This window comes from Staurois parvus, unplaced genomic scaffold, assembly GCF_062004578.1.
Source record: "Staurois parvus isolate SC_StPar_1 unplaced genomic scaffold, SC_StPar_1.0 ptg001365l, whole genome shotgun sequence".
Taxonomy (NCBI): domain Eukaryota; kingdom Metazoa; phylum Chordata; class Amphibia; order Anura; family Ranidae; genus Staurois; species Staurois parvus.
In genome coordinates, this window is record NW_028319161.1 from 445,737 (window position 1) to 456,959 (window position 11,223).

Genomic DNA, 11,223 nt, shown 5'->3' on the forward strand with positions numbered 1-11,223 from the left:
GGAGTAAAGTGTTTGCTGTGTTAAACGTACATATTCGCCAGCACAGCACGGATCTCGATATGGTCCAAAAAGGTTTTCATTCCAAAAAGATCACATCGCAAAGAAAAGTGCAACGTTTCGGAGTCGTTCAGGACCCCTTCGTCACCCCTTCAAATGCCTGATGAAGGGGTCCTGCTAGGCTCCGAAACGTTGCACTTCACTTTGTGACGTGATCTTTCTTTGTGATGCGATCTTTTAGATGCCATTCATTTTACTGGCACCCAAAAGCGTGGTGCGGTTCTGCCATAAATGTAGAGCAGAAATTCGCGCTACAATCACAGCGAAGCTTGTCGCCCAAAAGAAGCTCCTTTTTGGGCAATGTCATGGAAATTTTGTATTGTTGGTTGAACTTTAAATGTGTCATATATGAGTGTTATTCATATGTCTCTCATGTGGCTTAATCAAAGCTCTGAAGGCTGCAATTGGGCCATGCGCATGTACAATGTATGTATTACAGTACTCAGCTCGGTAATGGATGAGATGACGGATCTGCGCTTATAGACCGGCATGTATACCACCACGGCATTCGATGCGAATGCCGCTGGCAGTAGACCGCGGGCCTGTATCCACATATCAGCAGCATAGTACCACATGGACTTCGTAACGCAAGGCGCCAAGCGGTACGAACTCCACGTGTAGGCTTATGTATATCTTACAACCCATTACCGACCTGAACTGTATCCGGATGGATGTGTTTTAATAAAGATCGTATCGGGCCCATCCAGGTACAGACTGATGTTCCTAGGGGATGCTTGTACAGGGAATGGACATACTGCTAGGAGCTGGGAAATATGCTCTCCATAGAGGGCTCATGGGGGGAAGGGGAGGAGATATGCTCTCCATAGAGGGCTCATGGGGGGAAGGGGAGGAAGTCTGCTGACCTCAGAAGGCTCATGGGGGAGGACCAGTGATAGATAATAAGAAAGGCTATGCTCCAATCGGAATGTACATCCTGTGTATAGGCACTCCCCATTGCATTGTTCGGTGGGAGGGGTTTGACCTTATTCATGTGGGGGGGCGTGTGTGTATTTGTAATAAAACCAAAGGGGAGAATGAAAACTTCCTCTATGTGAATTCCAACAGCAGCCTTAGAGTGTCGTGTGATCATTCCTGGGTAACGGAGCTCCAATCACTCACATATCAACAGAAGCTAACCCAGTTGGATGGGCAGGAATTGTGTAGTTTAGCTGCAGTCGTGGTAAGCGAGATTCGCACAGCTTTATGGGGGATTTCTGCGCATCCAACTGCGAGTACTCACGGTAAGGAGAAATTCGTTAAAGCGAATTTCCAAGACAGGCAACGAGCTTTACGTGATGCAATTGCAGCACGATTTATTGCATGACAATCATCGCAGAACCCCACTGCGTTTTTAGGTGCCTTTAAAATGAATGGCATCTGAAATTCGTGTTGTGCGATTTGTCATTTTAGCAGGGCGCTTTGAAATTGCAAAAACTCCCAGACGTGAACGAAGCCTTAAAGTTGGCAGAAAAAAAAAATACATTTTAATATATTCCTCAATAGCCACATTGAATAAAAATCCATTTGTGTGCACCAAACGCCTTTAAAAACCGGGATATTACTGTGGAAATGTAGTGGTGACATCATCAGTGTGTTGTAGATAGCCCGTGTAGAGAGCAGAGCTGTGGGAGGGACCCAGCAAGCCCCACCCACTACAGGCTGCTTGCAGAAAACAGGAGGGGGCGGAGTCGAGACCAGTCACCCTGCACAAGGAGAGAGAGCAGCAGTGACTGGTCTTTATTACAGGAAGCCAAAGTTTCACTCTGGAATACTGCACAGATGTGAAAAAAATACACAAAAGCACAGCAAGATTCCAGGAAGAATACACAGGGCGAACGTATTTAGACCATATTTGCTAATCCCGGAGTTCAGCTTTAAAGGTTCATGATCCGATCTCTGGTTTACATCAATGTGGAGTGGGGACAGGCTGTCATTAATGTTGTATACAATGGGTGTGTACCTGTGATCGACAGTCCTTGTGGTTTGTTAATGGCAAGGATCGGACCTAAAAAAACAGAATAATGCTGTAGTCAGTAAAATAAAAAGGGTATTCTAGATCTAAAATATTCAAAAGAGAAAAACTCAACACCTGGACTTTCAAAAAGGTGCCTCAAAGAGTAACACACAAGATGCCAATTGTAAAAATAGCAGGGGGGGGGGGGGTTACCTCCCCAATTACTCTTTATTAATACTCTCCTAATCATTCTACATCTTTATTCTAGATCTAAATAGAAGAACATTAAGGGCTGCTGGATCACACCAATCACGGTGTGGGAACATACGTGGAAGTGCGTGTTTTCCCACACTGCACAGGGACGTGCTGCTGGCTACAGATTTGCCCCCGTGCATCTTGGAAACGTGGGTGTATTCACTGCCACCAAAACACATGGTACCACAGTGATTTGGTGCGAAGCGATCTTAACCCCTTCCCGCCGGCACCTCCCGGCCCTTTAAGAGTTTCAGAAGACGGGAGGCGGGGCGTGTTTTAGGGATCATGTGACTGGCGTGACGCGTCGTCACGGCGGTCACATGATTAGGAAAGGTTCCGATCGAAAGAGCAGACCAGGACCTTTCCGTGAGTACCAGACGTGTGCTGAGAGCGTGCAGGGCTCACATTTGTGTGCGGCCGGAGTGAAGGGGTTAAAAGTCGCACCTGCCATACCTTTTTTTTTTTTGCATGGAAACGTGCAGAACCATGGGAACCGGTCCTAAAGTCGAAGTTTAGTTAATCATTTGAGCACCGGAAGATTTTACCCCTTTCATGACCGGGCCATTTTTTTTTTTTTGCTATTCAGCACTGTGCTAATTTAAACTGGCAATTGTGTCATCATGCAACACTGTACCCAGATAAAATTTATATAATTTTTGTTCACACAAATTGGGCTTTCTTTTGGTGGCATTTGATCACCACTGGGGTTTTTGATTATATAAACAAAAAAAGACAGACATTTAAGAAGAAGAAGAAAAAAATATATATATATACACACACACAGCTGTGCTCAAAAGTTTGCATACCCTGGCAGAAATTGTGAAATTTTTGCATTGATATTGAAAATATGACTGATCATGCCAAAAAATGCCCTTTTACTGAAGGATGATGATCATATGAAGCTATTTATTATCACAGAGTTGTTTGGCTCCTTTTTAAATCATAATGATAACAGAAATCACACAAACGGCCCGGATCAAAAGTTTCCCTCCCCTGGAATGTTGGCCTTGGTACAAACACACAAGGTGACACACACACGGGCTAAAATGCCAATTAGAGGTAATGTCCAACATCTGTGGCTTTTTAAATTGCAGTTAGTGTCAGTGTATAAATAGTCAATGAGTTTGTTAGCTCTTACGTGGAAGAACTGACTAGGCTAAATACTGAGCCATGGGGATCAGAAAAGAACTGTCAAAAGTCCTGCGTAACAAGGTAATGGAACTTTATAAAGATGGAAAAGGACATATAAAGATGTCCAAAGTCTTGCCTATGCCAATCAGTACTGATAAATCACCTAGTAAGAAGGGGAAAGTTCGGGGATCTCTTGATACCAAGCTAAGGTCAGGTAGACCAAGAAAGATTGCAGCAATAACTGCCAGAAGAATTCTTCGGGATATAAAGAAAAACCCACAGGAAACCTCAAAAGAAAAACAGGCTGCTCTGGAAAAATTAAAATTAAATTTAATCCTTAAAGCGGAACTTCCCCTTTTGGGTGGAGCTCCGCTTTAAAGCGGTTATCCTCCCACAGCGCTGGAAGTTCAGCAACAGGAAGAGGACAGGGCAGCCCTTCACTGAAGACTTCGAAGGAATCCAGCAGCCTGCACATGGATGTCAGTGAGTGCTCCCAGGTCCGGTAGAGCGCCATCCTTTGTGGTTTGGTTTACCTTCCTTGTAGACAACATTCTGAGCCAGATGCTGGCACAGCTCCTCCTTGCTGTGTCTACTGACGGTGACGACCCCCGGGTTCCTCAGGATGCTTTGCCGGTCTCGGTCTTCCTTCTTAACCTTCTTTGTTTTATCCTGTGTTTGCAGAATCTCCTGGTATCTACCGCAAGGGAAACAACACCGTGATACATATTTCCCAATGTAACCCTAGAACCTAATAGGGATGCACCAGTGCCGATACAGGTGTCAGTGCCGATACAGAGAACTCGTACTGGTGAAAATGCTCCCAATACCGGACACCAATACTTTGTGGCACAAAATTACTGAGTGCAAATCCCAATGCAAAGAACCGTATGCAATTTGAACAGGAATGCAATGCAATGCGATTCCTGTCCAAATCACATGCGGTTTCCCCACTGCTCCTGCATGAAGCCAAGCTTGTCATAGTAACTTTGAGCTTGAGTTCACATAGGAGGGGTGGGGGAAACCTCCCTGCATGGCGGGTTCCACCAGCTCCTGATCTGACTGTTGACATCAGTGGCTGCGGCTTTGGCTTCTCCTGCCTCTCCCATGGCTCTCTCCCCAGCCTCCAACAGTTCCAGCCATCCACTGGACCTCCTCCTCACCCCCCCCCCCCCAGTCCCGCTGTACCAGATTGCCGATCCCTGCTGTCAGGAGCAGTGCGGGAAACCTCCCTGCACCGATCCCCGTTGTCAAGCAACGAAAAGCTGCTTCACAGGTCTGGGGATTTGCAATCCCTGCAGCTTTCTCGCCTCTCCTTGCAGGGATGACTGTATGGGCTAGGTGGCTTCAGATTGGTCAGCACTGTCACATGGACAGTGCTGACCAATCAGTAGCTGTCTAGCCTGTACTGTTATCCCTGCAAAGGGAGAAGAGTAGCCCCCAAGGATTGCAAATCCCCAGACCTGTGAAGCAGCTTTTCGTTGATTGATAGCGGGGATCGGTGCAGGGAGGTTTCCCCCACCCCTCCTATGTGAACTCAGGCTCAAAGTAACTATGACAAGCCTGGCTGTGTGGGAAACCGCATGCAGTTTGGACAAGGAATCGCACCACATTCCTGATCAAGTCACATGCGGTTCTTTGCAGTGCGATTTGCGCCCATTTATATTGTATGGATGCAAATCGCAGTGCAAAGTATCGGTATCTACCAATAAAAAAAAAAGGGTATCAGTGCGTCAATAGAACCTACCTGACCTATAGACGTCCTATGCAGTGATGGAGTCGGAGGGCCCGATGAGACCCCCGGGGCATAACAGGGATTCCAGAACAATCATCCATTTATAATTTCTTATACACTTCCAGTTCCCAATAGGGTCAGTTGACGTTAATGTGATTAATGGGCACAGTGGGTGTACAGACCCGGGAACTCAGCACAGAGACGGTGGGAACCCCTCATAATGGGCAGAGCAGGCGTACAGACCCGGGTACTCAGCACAGGGATGGTGGGAACCCCTCATAATGGGCACAGCGGGTGTACAGACCCGGGAACTCAGCACAGGGATGGTGGGAACCCCTCATAATGGGCACAGAGGGTGTACAGACCCGGGACTCAGCACAGAGACGGTGGGAACCCCTCATAATGGGCACAGCAGGTGTACAGACCCGGGAACTCAGCACAGGGATGGTGGGAACACCTCATAATGGGCACAGCGGGTGTACAGACCCGGGAACTCAGCACAGGGATGGTGGGAACCCCTCATAATGGGCAGAGCAGTCATACAGACCCGAGAACTCAGCACAGGGATGGTGGGAACCCCTCATAATGGGCACAGCGGGTGTACAGATCCGGGAACTCAGCACAGGGATGGTGGGAACCCCTCATAATGGGCAGAGCAGGCATACAGACCCGAGAACTCAGCACAGGGATGGTGAGAACCCCTCATAATGGGCACAGAAGGTGTACAGACCCGGGAACTCAGCACAGAGATGGTGGGAACCCCTCATAATGGGCACAGCAGGTGTACAGACCTGGGAACTCAGCACAGGAGTGGTGTGAACCCCTTATAATGGGCACAGCAGGTGTACAGACCCGGGAACTCAGCACAGGGATGGTGGGAACCCCTCATAATGGGCACAGCGGGTGTACAGACCAGGGAACTCAGCACAGGGATGGTGGGAACCCCTCATAATGGGCACAGCGGGTGCCCAGACCCAGGACCTCAGCACAGGGATGGTGGGAACCCTTCATAATGGGCACAGCGGGTGTACAGACCCAGGAACTCAGCACGTGGATGGTGTGAACCCCTCATAATGGGCACAGCGGGTGTACAGACCCAGGAACTCAGCACAGGGATGGTGGGAACCCCTCATAATGAGCACAGCAGGTGTACAGACCCGGGTACTCAACGTAGAGATCTCACTAATGTCTACCAAACTCTGAACTCTCAGTTTAGGGTGGAAGAACACATGCTTCACCTGCTATCCATGCAGGATTTACAGGCGGTGCACTCCCTGTCCTCTCATGTCACCTTCATGTCCCCATAATTATCTACATAAAGGACTCACCAGGGCACTGAGTGCCTCCTCCCTGCAGAGGGGATGTGGAGGCCAGTAATGTGACAGATGAGCCCACACACAAGCAGACAGGTCCTCTTCCAGGGCAGAGCCATCACCTCCCTCTACCCATCAGATGTCAGCACAGCCCTGCACATGCTGAGGGGGGTAGCTGCAGAACGGAACTCTGTTTTCTACAGGAAACACGTGACCTCCACTTTTTTTTTTTTTTTAATGAACTTTAATGTAAACACTGGCAAAGTCTACAGCGTGGAGCTCCACTCGACAGAACACGTGTCCTCCACTTCAACTTTTTTTGAATTTATTGAACTTTAATGTAACAAACAACTCATAGACACAAGGCAAGGAAGTGGAGGTCACGTGTTTCCTGTCACATCTTTCCTGTGTATATTTTTTAAAGGGGCCTAGCCGCAGACTGGAGCTCCACTCTGGACAGGAAACATGTGACCTCCACTCCAACTTTGTTTTAGTGGACTCCACCTTTATTCTTTATTTAATGAACTTTACCCACTTGCCCTGCAGATGATTTGCCCCCTTTCCTGACCAGGCCATTTATTGCGATACGGCGCTGCATTACTTTAACTGACAATTGTGCAGTCATGCAACGCTGCACCCAAATTAAATTTACAGCCTTTTTTTCCCACAAATAGAGCTCTCTTTCGGTGGTATTTGATCTCCTCTGTGTTTTTTATTTTTTTGCGCTATAAACAAAGAAAGACCGTGAATTTTGAGAAAAAAGCAATATTTTTTACTTTTGGTTATTAACCGCTAGCCTACAGGGCACTTATACCCCCTTCCTGCCCAGGCCAATTTTCAGCTTTCAGCGGTGTCACACTTTGAATGTCAATTGCGCGGTCATGCAACACTGTACCCATATGAAATTTTTATAATTTTTTTGTGACAGAGCTTTATTTTGGTGGCATTTAATCACCTCTGGGTTTTTTTATTTTTTCTTAAACAAACCAAAAACCACTGAAAATTAAAAAAAAAAAGTTTTTCTTAGTTTTTGTTATAAAATGTTGTAAATAAGTGATTTTTCTCCTTTACTGATGTGTGCTAATGAGGCTGCAGTGATGGGCACTGATAGGTGGCACTGATGGGGAGGCACTGGTAGGTGGCACTGATGGGCATTGACAGGCATCACTGATGGGCACTGAAAGGCAGCACTCATATAAGGCACTGATAGGCGGCACTGATAGGCGGCACTGACTGGCACTGTTAGGTGGCACTGACTGGCACTGTTAGGTGGCACTGATGCACACTGATAAGCGGCACTAACTGGCACTGATAGATGGCACTGATTGGCAGCACTTATAGGTGGCACTGATGCACTGATGGGTGACACTGAAAGGCAGCTCAGAATGGCACTGATATGTGGCATTGATGTGGCACTGACGGGCACTGGCAGGTGGCATGGATGAGCACTGACAGCTCACAGTGATGGACACTGACAGGTGGCACTGCTGGGGCTACACAGATCATCAGGGCACACTGATCATCAGTGCCTTGATGATCAGTGCACATGTCCCCTCCGAGGAATGCCGATTACCGGCTCTGCTCTCCTCTGGAGCTGTCAGCGTGAAAGCTCGTGAGGAATGCCGATAACCGGCATTTCCCTATTTACATGTGATCAGCTGTGATTGGACACAGCTGATCACATGACCAAGCCGACATATACGGCTCTTTCCATTGATCGGTGATCTGCTGTATCCGAAGGGACACAGCGCACCACCGATCGCCGCGCTGCGCGCTCCCGGAGCCGCGCATGCACAGTTAGAATGGGAGGACGTCATATGACGTCCTCCCTGAACGAGAGAACCGCCTTGCGCCCATCATTGTACTATATGGCAGGCGGGAGGCGGTTAAACATATCTAGTAAAACAAATTTAAAAATCAAATTTCGGCATAAATTTAGGCCAAAATGTATACTGCTCCATATTTTTGCTGGAGAAAAAATCCCATTACGTGTAAATTAATTGGTTTATGTGAAGGTTCTAGCGTTTAGATACAGGTCTCTCCCCAGTCAGTGTTCCTCAGCGATCGCTGGGTCCCGGCAGGGAATCACTGGCTGGGACCCAATGATCAACAGCTGTCAATGCACGTGTGCCCCCTACCCGGAAGTGCAAAATCATGTATATATACGTGATTTTGCACAGCCTTGCCGCCCTGTAGCTGTATTTCTACTATAGGGCGGCGGAAAAGTGCTTAATATAACAAACAACCAATAGACACAACTCAAGGAAGTGGAGGTCACGTTTCCTGTGTAAATGTTTACAAAAACACTGTGGTCTGTATTTTGGCAAACACCCAGAAGTGCGTTTCAATATACAGGACACTGCAAAGGTAAGTATAGTGCCTGTCCTATTACAGTGCTGTTTATTTTTTGCAAGCTAACCTGTGGTGACAGATCACTTTAATCGGCTCAATACCCTGCCGTATTGTAAAAAAAAAAATGGTGGGGAGATGGACGCTATTTTCTAATGGGCTGGAATAAATGGCTCTTCAAAAAACACACATGGGTGGCCAGCGCTTCCATAAATGGCTGCCATTGAACAGCTCAGATCACATGCACAATGTACAGAGCCAATCAGAGTGGCTCAGTACCTTGTGATCACTGTGAACTAATCAAAGTCATCACAGGTGTAAATACTGCTAGTGTTTACAAACATTCAGCCAATTCACAGTTGCTGAAGGAGAGTAAAGGGAGCACTAAATATTTGTAAACACAGTAGGAAGAAGGATCAGCAGATGGAAGGTGAAGGTAGGGGGTCTTAAAGTGTTAAAGTGCTACTGACCACCAATGATGGTGGAATTTGTTTCTCCAGGGTCAGAGCTGGGGTTAAAGTGCTACTAATCGGCAACGATTTTGGGATTGTTTTGGGGGTTTAAAGTGCCATTGGCCACTGATGAATAGGGACCATGCTGCATGTTGCACACTAAATATACATGGTCTAAGGCAGGCCATACATTTACCATGGGTTGAAGGAAAGGAAATTGCTTGATTTCTCTATCAACACAGTCTGTGTTTGGGGAATCCCTCCCACTGTGCTATTGTATTCTGATGGCGGAAGGTTTCACCGCTGTCAGAATACATTGATCAATGCTGGTGCCTATAGTGATCGAACAAAAGAAAAAAAAAAAAAAGAAAAAACACAGTCTGGTTGCACTGAAGTCAATCAATAGATAGCTCGACTTCAGTTCTACCAGTCTGATCATAGAAGGATTGAAATTCGTCCGGTTCCTGCTGAATCAGCCAGGTTTAGATTTGTCTATGGCTGGCTTAAATGCGGCCTATAAACTGTTCAGAGGTCATGACAGTGTCTCAGTCTATAATTATATAAATTTTAAAACTAAAAAAAAAACCCCTTGTGTATGGACTTGTAACCGATACCAAAGTAAAAAAGAAAAACGACTGGGAATTTTAGGGCCGGTTCACACCTGAATCGCACACATTCCTACGCCATTCAGAACGGTGCGAGTTTCAGCCCATTCATTTGAATAGGCTGCACTTGCACTAGATTGCACATAAAGTAAAGCACGCACTAATTTTCAAAAACACACAGCACCAAATCACATGGTACTGCGATCTGGGGGTGGGCAAATGCACTGTGTTTGCAATCTGTTTGGGGTGCCATTAACAAATTATTGGCACCCACAGCAGATCAGTGGGTTTTGGATGCGGTGCGAGAAACGTGCACGGAACGAGAAAGCAAGGGGCTTTATGAGGAGAAAGAGGAAAACGGACAGCTAGGAGACCCAGATTATGGACCTGTCAGCATACCCATCAACTTGAGTGTATGGTTGTACCTACACTGTGTCAAACAAAACACCCAAGATTCTGGGTCAGAGCAGCTGACGTCTAGTAAATTCCTGCAAGCCAAAGGCGTAACTACAACCTTCAGGGCCCTGGTGCAAAAAACCATGAAGGATCCCCCTGATCCGAGCCTGGGGCCCTTTATTATGGTACTGCAGAGGGGCCCTCTCACATGTTCTGCAGCGTGCCCCCTTCCTGTCATTACATTAGAATCCCCTCATACATCAGAGTTCCCAGCCTTCCCAGAGACCCCTTTACATCAGAGTTCCCCTTTACAGTACATCAGAGTCTACAGGATTTGCCTTATAGTGCAAGGAGAAACTCTACGGAGCCCGATGTAAAGGGAACTCTGCAGACCCTGATGTAAAGGGGAACTCTCTGGACCCTGATGTAAAGGGGAGCTCTCCGGACCCTGATGTAAAGGGGAACTCTCTGGACCCTGATGTAAAGAGGAACTCTCCAGACCCTGATGTAAAGGGAACTCTCTGGACCCTGATGTAAAGGGGAACTCTCTGGACCCGGATGTAAAGGGGAACTCTCTGGACTCTGATGTAAAGGGGAACTCTGCAGACCCTGATGTAAAGGGGAACTCTCCGGACTCTGATGTAAAGGGGAACTCTCTGGACCCTGATGTAAAGGGGAACTCTCTGGACCCTGATGTAAAGGGGAACTCTCTGGACCCTGATGTAAAGGGGAACTCTCTGGACCCTGATGTAAAGGGGAACTCTGCAGACCCTGATGTAAAGGGGAACTCTCCGGACCCTGATGTAAAGGGGAACTCTGCAGACCCTGATGTAAAGGGGAACTCTCCGGACCCTGATGTAAAGGGGAACTCTCTGGACCCTGATGTAAAGGGGAACTCTCTGGACCCTGATGTAAAGGGGAACTCTCTGGACCCTGATGTAAAGGGGAACTCTGCAGACCCTGATGTAAAGGGGAACTC

At 47.3% G+C, this 11,223-nt stretch overlaps 1 pseudogene; it reads right to left on the reverse strand.

The window, feature by feature from the left end:
- LOC149436382 (mitochondrial mRNA pseudouridine synthase RPUSD3-like) overlaps nucleotides 1-6,650 on the reverse strand; it is a 34,486-nt pseudogene extending 27,836 nt beyond the window's left edge.
- Between the last annotated feature and the right edge of the window lie 4,573 nt (nucleotides 6,651-11,223).